Source organism: Equus caballus, chromosome 18 (assembly GCF_041296265.1).
Source record: "Equus caballus isolate H_3958 breed thoroughbred chromosome 18, TB-T2T, whole genome shotgun sequence".
Taxonomy (NCBI): domain Eukaryota; kingdom Metazoa; phylum Chordata; class Mammalia; order Perissodactyla; family Equidae; genus Equus; species Equus caballus.
The window spans coordinates 3,891,909-3,904,703 of NC_091701.1; the positions used below are offsets into that span (position 1 = coordinate 3,891,909).

General features: G+C 58.1%; 1 long non-coding RNA gene across 1 annotated transcript; it reads left to right on the forward strand.

Moving 5' to 3' along the window:
- The first annotated feature begins 4,176 nt into the window (after nucleotides 1–4,176).
- On the forward strand, nucleotides 4,177–7,456 carry LOC138918739 (uncharacterized). The gene is made up of 4 exons (XR_011428448.1): nucleotides 4,177–4,285; nucleotides 5,174–5,451; nucleotides 5,688–5,756; nucleotides 6,753–7,456. It is a non-coding gene; the product is annotated as an uncharacterized lncRNA (long non-coding RNA).
- Nucleotides 7,457–12,795: the final 5,339 nt, after the last annotated feature.

Here is a 12,795-nt window from a genome sequence, read left to right on the forward strand (position 1 = left end):
AAAAAATACAGGAACGCTTAAGAAAAACAAGTGAAAATCGTACGTAATCCCACCGCCCGGAGGTCATCACTGTGATAATTGTGCATGTTTCCTCCCGGACTTTGGGTTCTGTCCATTTTTTTATACAGTCAAAATGACGGTTTCTAGCACTCTGTGTGAGCTTTGCTCACTTGACACGGATTGTCAAAGTGGCCCAATCGCCTCGTCCACGAGGCCTGCAGCAGCTTCTAGACCAAGGCAGTTTCCTCTCCACCCACTCTTACTGTTTTTTAAACCACATTCTTGAGGTGTAATTGACAAACAGAAGCTGTATATATTTAACACATACAATGTGATGACTTTGGAGACGAGCATACATCGGTGAAACCAGCACCACCATCTGTGCCATAGACACATCCATCACCTCCAAAAGTTCCCTCCACCTTGTTAGTCATTGTTTTGTGAGTGTGTGTGTGATAAGAATACCTAACATGAGACGGGCCCTCTGAGCAGAGTCGTAAGTACACAGCCCAGCACTATGACCCAGAGGCACAGTGCTGCACGGTAGGGCTCTGGAACGCACTCACCTTGAGACGCGGAGGCTCCGTGCCCTTCGACTGAGACCTCTCCGCTTGCCCTTTCCTCAGCCTCTGGCACCCACCGTCTGCTCTCTTCTTTGTGCGTTTGACTATTTGATTCTTCGTGGAAGTGGTTTTCTGGTATCTGCCCTTCCACGTCTGACTTGTTTCATCGAGCATAACGTCCCCCAGATTCACCCAAGTTGTGACGAATGTCAGGCTTCCCCTCTTTTTCAAGGCCGAATAACATTCCATTGTGTGTGTAAGCCCCATTCTCTTCATCCACTCATCACTTGATACACATTCAGCTTGCTTCCATGCCTTGGCTCTCGTGATAACGCTGCCGTGAACATGGGAGTGTAGACGTCTCTTTGAGATCCTGATTTCAATTCCATTGGGTGCGTACCCACAGTGGGATTGCTGGATCCTTTGGTAGCTCTACTTTTAACTTTTTGTGTGGCCTTGGTGTCACGGCAAGGCTGGCCTCACAAAGGAGCTTGCAGTCTTCCTTCTTCAACGTTTTTGAAGAGTTTAAGAAGGATTGGTGTCAGTTCCTCTATAAATGTTTGGTAGAATTCCCTTGTGAAGACACCTGGTCGTGGGCACACATTGCATGTTATTGATGTCACAATTCACATCTTTTCTATGGTGTTTCCATTACCAGATCTTTGTAGTTATAGTTATTCTTAATATTTTTGTCTTTTAACTTTTAGACCAGGGTTAAAAGCATTTCATGCGCCACCATTACAGTATTACTTGGTTTCGTACTTGTCTATATATTACCTTTACCAATAAGATTTATACTTTCATAAGCTTTTGTGTTGTGTGTAGTCTTCTTTCCTTTCAACTGGAAGTACTTCTCTTAGGCAGGTCTAGGGGTAACAAAGCCCCTCAGTTTTTGCTTTTCTGGAAAAGCCTTTCTCTCTCCTTCGTTTGTAAAGGACGGTGTTGCCAAGGACCGCATCCTCGGTTGGTGGGTATTTTTTCCTTTAGCACCTTAAACATATCATCTTACTCTCTCCTGACTTTCCAGGTTTCTCTCGAAAACTATGCTGATCATCTCCTGGGGTCCCTTGGATGTGATGAGTCACTCTTCTCTTGCTGTTTTCAAAAGGCTTTGTTTGTCTTTGACTTTGGACAATTTAAGGAACGTGTCTCGGTGTGGACCCTGTTTGTGTTTAACTTATTTGGGGTCTTTTGGGCTTCATGAACCTGAATGTCCATTTCTCTCCCCAGATTTGTAAAGTTTTCAGCTATTATGTCTTGAAGTACACTTTCTGCTCCTTTCACTTTCTCTTCTCCTTCTGAAACACCCATTCTCTTATATTGGTTTCCTTTAGGATGTCCCGCAAGTCTTACGGTCTTTCTTCATTCTTTCCCTTCCTTTTTCTTTTTGCTCCTCTGACTAGATAACTTCAAATAACCTGTCCTTGAGTTCCTTGATTCTTTCTTCTGCTTGTTCAAGTCTGATGCTGAAGCCCTCCACTGAATTTTTTAGTGCAGTCGTTGTACTCTTTAGCTCAGAAGGTGTGTGTTTAGTTGTCTGTCTGTATTCTCTCATGCCTCACTGAGCTTCTTTAAGATGTCTGCGTAGAATTTGCTGTCGGGCAATCTGCAGAGCTCCATTTCCTCAGGGTCAGCTACTAGAGCTTTACCGTGTTTGTGTCATGGTGGCATGTACCCCATCTCCAGCCCTCAGAACAAACCCAAAGTCCACCCACAGCCTACGAGACCCGAGGGGTCTGGCCCTGCTCGCTTCTCCAGCTTCCTCAGCTTCCAGCTTCTCCCGGCTTCTCCTGCTCCAGTCTCACATGCTCCATCGCATCCCTCACACCGCCAAGCTCCCCAACTCCGGCATCTTGTCATTCCTGTTCCTCCTGCCCGGAAGGTCTTCTCCGGGCTGCTCGTTTCACTGGCTCCCTCATCCGTTGGATCTCACTTTGAATGCCAGCTCCTAGGACAGGCTCTCCCCGTGTCCCCCACCTGAATAGCCCTCCCCAACTCCCCTTGATCCTCTACCACATTATCCCACTCTTCCCTCTGCGTCCTTGTCACCATTGAGACCATCTCATCTGTCCACTCGCTCATTGTCTGTCTTCCCCAGGAGAATGTCAGCTCCCAGGGGCAGGCAGGGTGTCTGTCTTGTTTATGACTATACTCCCCGCCATTCCCTGCAAGTTCTTTTAAAAAGGCATTTTAAATCGTCACGTAACAGTCGATGTATACCGTGCCGTACTTGACTTCACCCTTTACTGTCTGTGAACATGCCGTAGTTTCTGAGTAGAAGTAACACTGCAGTGAACGTCTCTGTGCGCAGCATCCTTTGTCCCTGCCTCTGATGATCTCGTCAAGCAACAGTCTCAGGAGTGGAAATACTGGATCGAAGAACATGAATATTGTTAAGCCTCCTTCATACACACTGCCATCCTGCGTTCCAGAAAGTCTGAACCCAAGATCTAACGGAAGTCCCATCGTTCCTGACTGTGAGGGCTCAGAGATGGGTCCTTTAGACTAGTGGTGCACGTGGGTCATGTGGGGTCTGATTCATATTCAGATTTTGATGCAGGAGGTGTGGAGCGGAGCTCGAGAAGCTCATTTCTAACCAGCTGCTGGGAGAACTCCTCCAGAGGCCTCAACATCCTGGGCTCAGTGTCCCCATCTGGGCCCCGGGACTGACCCCTGCCCGGCTCTCAGGGAGACTCTCTCTGAACCCAAGACCATGTAGGACCATCCCAGCACTGCAGGCCAAGGCCGCCCTGGGGACCCTAAAGTCTCATCATCTTCAGGAGGCAGGAAAAACCTCGAAGGGTTTCCTGGAAAGGCCCCTTGAAGCCAACTTGCTGGCATTTTGAGATTTTTCCTCCTGAGATGAACATGGAAGGAACTGCCTAGTGCTAACAAACTTTGGGAAACTTCCCCTTTGGGAAAGCTTTCCTTCACCAGGCAGGGGCAGCAAAGCAAGAGCCAGGGCCCACCAACTTGCTAGCTCCTCGTTAAGAAACGGGTGGGGCTTTTGATTTGGGGCTTTAGGTAGGGGAGGGTGCCGTGGCCTTCCTGATCAGTGTTTTCCCATGGGCCTGCGTCTGGGGCTGCTTCCAGCCGAGGAGACAGAGGGTTTCTCAGATGAGCGTCCTCGGCTGTTTGTCTCCACGGGGGAAGGTGCACTCTGACGTCAGGGAGCCGAGGAGCTGGGCCTGGGCAGCCTCGGTTTCTGGATATGGTCTGGACGCTAGTTCCTCTGTAAAAGGACTTCAAGGTTTTGGGATCAGCATGACTTTAGTGGGAGCCCAGCGGGAGCCCATCTGGACTTGAACAATTTGCTAATTCCATTTGGCTCTATAGCTGAAGCGGTCAGAGGTCACAGAAACAAGCCTTTACCTATGAGTGTCACTAAGGACCCAGGGCCCTGGGGATGTGGGCCTTGAGTTTTAGCCCATCTCTGCTGGGTTCTCTAAAGGGGAACCGACGGCGGGGGTGATGTGAACTCAGAGCCGGTCCCACCTTGGCCCGGCCAGGCACCCCATCTCCCACCTGGGAAACGGGGAGCAGTTAGGGCTGGAATCCTGGGGAAGAGAAGTTCTTTTTCTGTTGGGCTGCTGATGGGTGCTGAGGCCAGCCCGGGAGTGGCGGTGGAGAGCTCCCCCTGAGCAGGACAGCAGCACACAGGGCAGGCAGCCAAGCCAAGAGGCTGGGAGGGCCGATCCCTGCTGATGGCGTCGAGCACCCAGGTACAGCCTCACCTGAAACTCTCTGCCTTTAGACGGCCTAGTTACAGAAATCGTTCTCTCCTGCTTTGTTCGTTTGCTAGTTCAAGCCCCTTGGGTTTCTGTCACAGGCTATCAAAAGAATCCTGGGGCCGGGTCGGCGGCATACTGGTTAAGCTCCTGCACTCCTCTTCAGCGGCCCCAGGTTTGCAGGTTTGGACCCCAGGTGCAGACACTCACATCGCTCATCAGCCCATGCTGTGGCAGGTGTCCTGCCCAGAAAATAGCGGAAAATTGGCACGGATGTTAGCTCAGGGCCAATCTTCCTCACAACACAAAAGGAAAAGAATAAAGCTTCTGAATGAAGGGGCACCCTGACCTCCTGCCCGTCTCCCACTGAGTGGGTGCTGAGCGGGGGGCCTGGCTCTGAACACAGTGAGGGGAATGAAAGGGCCAACGCGAGGGAGAGCGGGGCAGGAGGCCGTCACTGTGGACTCAGGAGGCTGGGAAGGCTCCTCTGAGGAGGTGACGTCGGAGCTGAGCCTTGTCTGGGCCATGTTTGTAGCTTCTGGAAACCTGAGGCTTTAACCTCTGGCCCGCGTGCACATATGGGACACGCCTTGTCCCAAGTCCCTTCGGCTCAGCCTCCTGCCTCCCTTGTCGCACCCCCACCCCAGGAAGAGCCCTCCTTCGTGGGCCCACATTCCAAATACAAACCGACCCATCCAGGGGCCATCCACACCCCAAGCACCTCCTCTCTTGGACTCTCACACTCAGGGCCACGGGCCCCCTGCCCTTGTCCCCCAGGGCAGGCACCGGACAGGCGGGACAGCCCCCTGCCCCGGAGCCTGTGAGTTATTCAGACCAGCCCGTCTGAGCCTGCTCACCCTGCCTCGCTGTTCCTCCCCGCAGAACCCACAGGACAGACTCCTGCCCGCGGTGCCCTGCTGTCTCGCCTCCTGACCCCCGGGGCTTCCCGGGTGGCCCTGCGAGCTCCGCCTCGGAGAACTGCAAGTAATCAACTATCTTCTCAATGGCACCGTCTCCGGGTCCGCTGGCCTTACTGAACCGCACATGTTCCCTTGTCACTTTCTCTGTGAAACCTGCCCTCCCAGACCCTTTGCAGACGCTTAGCCTGAACAGAGGAAGAGCAAAGGAAGTGTGCGCCCTGTCACAGCATCTTCGACAAGGTGAACCTGGTTTACACACTGGAGTTCCTTTCCCCATCAAACGGGAGGCTCCAGAAGAGTGGAGGGCACATCAGGCATTCCACGGACAAGACCAGAGCCCCGGGACGTCCCGAATGTCTGTCTCCCCAGGCTGCGGGCTCGGGGCCAGGGCTTGAGCGAGTCCCAGGCTCTGCCCGCCCACTGAGCCTGGAGTTTGGTGGCTTTTTCGGATTCAGCTTTTAATCTTGTCACTTTAGCAGACAGCCGTCAGTTCCTAACTCAACTTTCCAGCAATAATCCAGTGAGAGAGCTGCTCCCTGAGTCAGGTGACGAGAATCTGCGGACATCAGCAGGGAGAGACAGTTTCAGCCCGGCCTGTTTCACAACAAGGGGTGTCTTTGGGAGAGAATGGGGGTGCGCAGTGTGGGAGGACAGAACAAGGGGACGCCCTGGGGGACACCAGCGCCAGATTTGTTTCCTGGGGGCATCGACCTTCACGCATTCGATTTCCAGGGCAGCACCCCAAGAGTGGAGTGGGTTGGAGCTTCGCTTCGCTGTCACCCCACAGAAAGGTGGGCTGAGCACTGCAGGCAGCTGTGGCCCGGGGAGCGGCCTGACCCAAGGGAGCCCCCAGAAAGTTGCCTCCAAGATGGCCATCCTGGTCAGGACAGGGTCCAGCTGCTGGAACAAAGGCCCACGGCAGAGTGACGCTCAGAGCTGGCCCCTCTCCCGCGCTCAGTCTGGAGGCACACGGTTGGCGCTGGTCTGGCAGGGCTGCCCGGGAGGCTCTTGTCCCCGTTGCCCTGTCATCCCAGAGGAGCCGCCCTCGTCCGTGTGGTCAGGACAGAGCTCCAGCCTCAGAGCTCGTGCTCCCGGCAACAGGACAGAGGGAGATGCAGATAGAAGAGCCTGCTTCTCTCTCCTGGGAAATATCTGGAAGCCGCACAAGTCACTTCCCTTCCCGTCCTGAGGGAGCGCTGGGTTCCATGCCCAGCCCGCTGCAGATGCGGCTGGGAACTCTATGTCCTGGGTGGCCACATGCCCAGCCAGGAGTCAGGGGTTCGGTTGCTCTGAGAGGTGGACGATGCCATTGGGAGCCACCCGGACCTGCCAGCCACACCCCTGGTAATGTTTTCTCCCACCACCCCACCACTCCCCACCCTGAGTTGCTGTTTTGTGAAAAATGACCCATCAGACCAGTTGCATTAAGTAATTCATAATTCAGGAGTCAGCTGAAGATGCCGGGCCAGCGGGGGCGTTCATTAGCTGCGCTGGCAAATCCCTGGTGGGGCCCCACACCGACTCACGGTCTCTCCCCACAGAGCCCACTGTGCACCTGAAGCCAGAAGCATCTTCTCCAGCGGAGGCCGAGCACGTCGCTCCCTGCTCCTGCTCCCCTGCTCCTTAGAAACTGACCCAGGGCCCTTGCTGTGGAACTGAGCTTAGCCTAACGAGGCAGCTCAGAGGCAGCCGCCGGCCAGCCAGCCAGCGCCCAAGCTCACAGAAGAGACGGAGAAAGCCTCATCAGCAGAGCGTTCCGTCATAGCAGCTGACTGCTCTCCAGGCCTGAGCTGGGGGATATCGAAGTTCGGAGACGCAGAGCACAATGCACGCAGCGGAAGTGGTCCCAGAAACAAGGGGTGCTGGTCCACGTCCCCCCAAGCCTCGCGCCTGCCTCTGTCTTGTACGTGCCCACCACCGCAGCCTCCTTCTGTCTGGGACGCCTCCTCCGATTGCTGCGGTCAGAGCCTGCAGCCCTCCCCACTAGGTGCCACCTCCCTTTAGACTGCCAGCAGGGGGTGAGCGTGTGCTGAGCTGGGCACGTCCTGCATCTGTCCCCAGCACAGGGGACTGTCCTCCTGTTGGGTCCCCGCCTTCTCTTCCCAGCTGGGCTGTGCTCTTCCAGCGGGATCCACGCCTGATTCCCCTCGGGGAGCCCGTGAGTCTGGCCAAGCGCCCAGCATGTGGGGTTCACCGAGGGGGAGCCTCACGGGCAGAGGATTTGTGGAAAACCGAACCAGTCAGTGTGAGTAAAGCCCAGGGAGGAGGTGGGAGTGCAAAGGGCTGCAGGGGACAGGTCACAGAGGGTCCCGAAAGCCCACCGAGGCAGTGGGACTGGCCCTGAAGGGAAGGGGTCCCTGGACAGATGCCAGGAGAGCAATGCTGGAGGACCACACGCTGGGCTGTTTGGCGTAAAGAAAACCACAGCGGGGGACCCGAACGGGGAGCAACAAGCCTTCCAGCATGTCCGCAGCCCTCCTCTTCCTGGCCCTGGCCCTGCACTGCGTGGGCGCAGGAAAATCTCTGCCCACTCTCCTGCTGGGACCGTCCCGAGCCGTCTCGTGAGCACGTGGAAAGACTGCACACAGTGCCACCGGCCTCGCGAGCAGCAGCCAGCGGCCTCCTGGCCATCCTCAGGCTTCTGAGGAGCCCCTGCGGAAGCTCCCTGATGGTTGACCCTCCCTCTGGAGCCCCAGGATGTCTGGCTTCCTGTCACCTCCCCTGGAACCTGCAGCTGTCCGAACAGCCCACACCTCGTCAGTGCTCTTAGGGGCCTGCTCCGCATCACCGTCATCAAAAGGAGAAATCGTCCCATTGCCCAGGGCCCCTGCACGTGGAAGTGACCTGAGTCCGCTCGGGGGCCCACACCCTGCCACCCCGACCCCCCAAGGGTGGCTCACGGACTCGGTTACCCTATCTGGACCTCTCGCTTGTAGTCATAAAAGCCACAGGCTCGACGTTTCCCGTGCTGCTTCTGGAAACGTCAGCTAGTGTTAGCCACGGTCGCTGCCTTTCTGCCCTCCACTGTGGCTCCCAGCCTTGTCCCTTCAGACCCGCATTAGTTGCTAGGAGCGTTACCCCAAGAATTCTGAGTCACTTCTCCACCTAGTTGTTCCGATCACCTCCTCGGGCTACATCCCTACACGCGTCTCAAGCTGGAGCCCGCCCAGCCCCCGCTCTGCGTAAGGAGGGTGCAAAAACGGAGCATCTGCGACACAGCTTTCTGCAGCAGCAAGCTTATTACAAGACTTGGAAAACCGAGGACTTTCCGAGACCCGACCGTCAGCCCCTCAACGTGGAAGAAGAGACGGAGAGGACGGGGAGGGAAGCTGTGCTCCGGGAAAAGCAGTCCAGGCTCTGAGGTTCCACCCCGGTGGGGCCAAGGGGCAGAGCTGCAGCGAGGGTGGCCTCTCCTCGTGTCCCCCAGGTGCCTCCAGGCCGTCCTCTAGGTTCCCCGAGTGTTTGGCCGCGATGCTTTGGAGGCTCCCAGAGGGGCCAAGTCCCTTCCGAGTTGAATCTCTGCAGAGAGCGCCGCCGCGGTTGGCACAGCTCCCCGGTTGCTGGAGCGAGTCCTCTGACCCGCATCTTTGCACACACGCGTGTCCTTCTTGCACGGGCCCCACTCACAGCAGAAGGCGTCTCCCTCTGGCCGAAGCCCCACGCCCGGGGCCGGCTCCGGATTCTGCGACTTGCTCCCTGTGAGTGGACAATGCCGGGGGCAGCTCGACCTTTGCGCTGGGACCGGACCTGCTGGGACCTCACTGGGGCCACACACTGTTCCGCTTGCGAGACCTGATCCTGATTGTCAGGCAGCGGCACAGACCTCGGAGTGCCTTGAGCAGCCTCCCAGCAGCGCCCCCTCGGCCCTGGCTGCGGCCAGAGGGCGAGGCCAGGGTCACCCCGTGGGGCTGCCCCGCCTGCCGGGAGTCTCCTCGGCAGCTTCCCTCCTGAGCCCCACGTGTGGTTCAGGCACTGTGGGAGGAGGGGACGGCCCCGGGGTCCCATGGGGGGGCCGGGCTGGGGGCGGCGAGGCCCGTGTCCAGGCTGGGCAGAGCACCGCCAGGCTCTGCGACCTTCGGCCCTGACTGTGGCTTCTCGTTGGGCCACTGACGGCCAGCCTGCTGGTCCCAGGTAGGCAGAACGGGCTCACTGCCAGCGCGCCGGCCGCGGGGCTCCGAGGCCCTCCGCCACGCCTTGCAGTGTGGCGAAGCACAGCAGCTGCGGGCCTTGTTGGAGGGGAGGGCGCTCGGGGGGCTGGCGTGGCCACCCCCCCATGGCTGCTGGGCCTTCGGCATCTCGTAGGTCCCCCAGGCGGCCCTCGTGTCAGCAGGCGGCTCCCTGTAAGGCCTCAGCCTCGGCGGGCCACAGTTGATCCGCGGGTCCCCCATCACCTCCTCCAAGGTCTTTCTCTTCTCCGGGTCGAGGGTCAGCAGGCCTCTGAGCAGCCGGGCGCACTGGCGCGACACCAGCCTGGGCGGCGAGTAAGCCCCCAGGAGCATGCTGCGCTGCATGGCGTGGAATTCTTCACCTGAGAACGGCAGGGACCCGGCAAGCATGGCGTGGAGCAGCACGCCGAGGCTCCAGACGTCGGCCGGGGGGCCGTCGTAGGGCTGCCGCCGCATGACCTCCGGCTCCATGTAGCCGGGGGTGCCACAGAACGTGCTCAGCGGCCCGCCAGGGTCCAGGCTGCAGAAGCCGAAGTCGGCCAGCTTCGCGCTCCCCGCCGGGTCCAGGAGCACGTTCTCTGGCTTCAGGTCCCGGTGTATGACGCCCCGGCGGTGGCGGTACTGGAGAGCAGAGACGAGCTGCCGGAACCAGCCTCGCGCCTCCTCCTCCGTCAGGGCGCCGTGCTCCATCAGGTGGTCCAGCAGGTTGCCTCCGCGCACATATTCACTGATGATGAATAGTGTCTCCTCTCTTTCGATGACCTGCACCATCAAGATATGGGGGTGATGCAATCTCGCCAGACCCTCGGTTTCGCAGAGAAGTCTCTTGGCGGTGGCGGCGCTCTGCTCCTTCTTCGGTATGATGTTGACGTGCCTCGTCACTTAAGTCCCATCGTTCCTGACTGTCAGGGCTCAGAGATGGGTCCTTCAGACTAGTGGTGCACGTGGGTCGTGTGGGATCTGATTCATATTCAGATTTTGATGCAGGTGGTGTGGAGAGGAGCTCGAGAAGCTCATTTCTAACCAGCTGCTGGGAGAACTCCTCCAGAGGCCTCCCTCCTGACGCATCCTTGCCTGCTCCTTGCCATCCCTGTCCGGGCTCCCTACTGACACGGCCCCTGGGCACCTGTGTCTCCACCCGGCCCTCTGCCTCCCAGGCCAGCAGGAAACCCTGGGCTTGTCTCCACTCTGCCTGCCTCGGGCCCTGTCTCCACGTGGCTCTCAGTTCCAGGCTCCCTACCCCTGATGTCATATGCGGTTCTCGGGGGTTTTGAGCTGGTTTCCCACCACTTGTGGGGTGAGCTTATCCCCAGTGGAGATGCCAAGGTGCTCCACTGCCCTGCGTGGGGAAGTCCACGTCTGTGGCTATTTGTCCTGCCTGCTCCCACCCTCTACCTCCCCATCTTATGCCAACAGTGCCTCTTTTTCCTCAGAAGACCCCCTCCAGCCTTTCCTAGTCCATGTGGTTTGGGGGAAGTTAACCGTCTATACACAGGCATCAAAGAGAAACATAGGACCTAGATCCGGCCAGTCAGTGCGTTTCATCTCCTTTGATCCGGTCACCAGGCTGAGGATGGACATGCGACCTGGGCCCAGCCATCCCGTGCTGGGACTTGCAATGGACTCCTATGAATGAGAAGCCCTCTCCCTCTGAGGCGCTGCCAGGGCACCTCACGCAGGCACCTGACAGAAGGGTGAGGCCAACACGGAAAGCAGAGCTAAGGGAGCTCCTGATGACACAATCTGAGCCCCGGGTCAGGCCAGGCCTGGCGCTGCCCTGACTTGCATGGGGATGGGGCGCCGTGGGGCGGGGACTAAAGCCGTCGAAGCTCAGTGCTAGCTCAGGCGCTGATGCTCGTGTGTGATGGTGTGTCAGCACAGACTGAGGAGGGGAGAGGACTCCAGGGAGAGAAGCCCCAAGGGTGTGCACGCACATACGCGTGTGGGCACACGCACGGCTCAGGCCAGACCAGCGCAGGTCATGAGGGGCTTGCAGCCAACAGGGGGAGCGCCGGTCCAGTGGAAGAGGGGGGTTACCACGTTGCCGGGATCCCTGCGTGACGCACAATCAGCTTTGAAACGACAGTGAAAATGAGGCACGTTAGGCAGCCGTTAAGAAGCGTGACGGGCGCCTGACTCAGAGCAGCATTTCATATGGGGCAGCGGCCCCGTGGATCTCTAAACAGCCTCGAGCCTTCATCTCTCCCGAGGAAGAAATGCTCAGCCTTGTTATCTTTATGCATGTTCAGGGCCTTCCAAGGCACCGTCTCCTGGGCTCCATGGGAGGAGAGGGGTCGGGTCAAGGTCACACAGCCTGTCGGTCAAGGGCAGACACATGGATGAGGTTTGCTTAGGAAAACCCAGGCCCCACCAGAGGCAGGTTCGGAAGCTGAAACCACAGGGCTCCTCAGTGCACGGCCCCGTCTGGGGCCCTCACCTAGTTCCGGGTTCCTTTACTGAGAAAGCTCCGCCCGAAGGCCTGGGTAAGTCCTAAGCTTTAGGCCCCACAAGGCGTGGATCAGCCCCTACTCCCAACGACACCCGAGGCAGAGGCCAAGGCCGCTTCCCGCTTGCTTCTCCCTCGCCTTCCCGAGCCTAACCCCAAGGGCGCGGCCACGGACTGCACACAGGGGCTCCCGGGCCTCTGCTCCTCCTCACTGGCAGATTCTTCCTATGACTGATGATTCAGAGCCTTGTTATGCCAACGACATCGACAGAGACCCATTCTGTTCGACGCTCACAGGCTGTTTTTCAAGGGTTCTTCATCTTCCAAACGAAACCAAATCCTCCTGCTTCTGCCCGGGCCAGTGAGGGGCCCAGCCCGCAGAGAGGGAGCGGCTCCGGGAGACCCTCAGCCTGCCGCCTGGTGGCCCAGGAGCCCACCCCCACCTGCGCGCCTCCCGAGGAGCCCTGTCCCGCCCTCGAACCTGTCAGGGCTGAGGCGGGCTGGAAGTCACAGCTGCAGGCCCTGTTGCTTGGCCCTGACTCAGTTTCCACCCAGACGTCCTCTCCCTACCCCTCGGGCCTTCCTACACTTTCATGGGCCTCCCAGTCAGCAGCCTAAAGGGATGCACCTGCCCTAACCGCCCCAGGGCAGAGGAGCCCAGCGCTGGCAGCTCTGAATTAGAGCACGGGGGCTGCGTGGGCGCGGTGGGGGTGTGGGGACTGGCCCCTGCCCAGAGCCCCCTGGGGGCTTCGCACCTTCCTCCCTGGGACAGGTGACCCTGCCTCCCTGGGCCTCCAGGCAGCCCTGTCGCTCAGGCTGAGAGGATCCCGTTTCTCTCGGAGGACGGGACAGACGTGAAGGGTTTTGCAGAGCTGCTTCAAAGTGATGGTGATGGTGATAATGCTATAATGATAATTACCATTATTATAGCATGATCACGACTGGCATTGACTCAGAAAGGTCTGCGCAAAT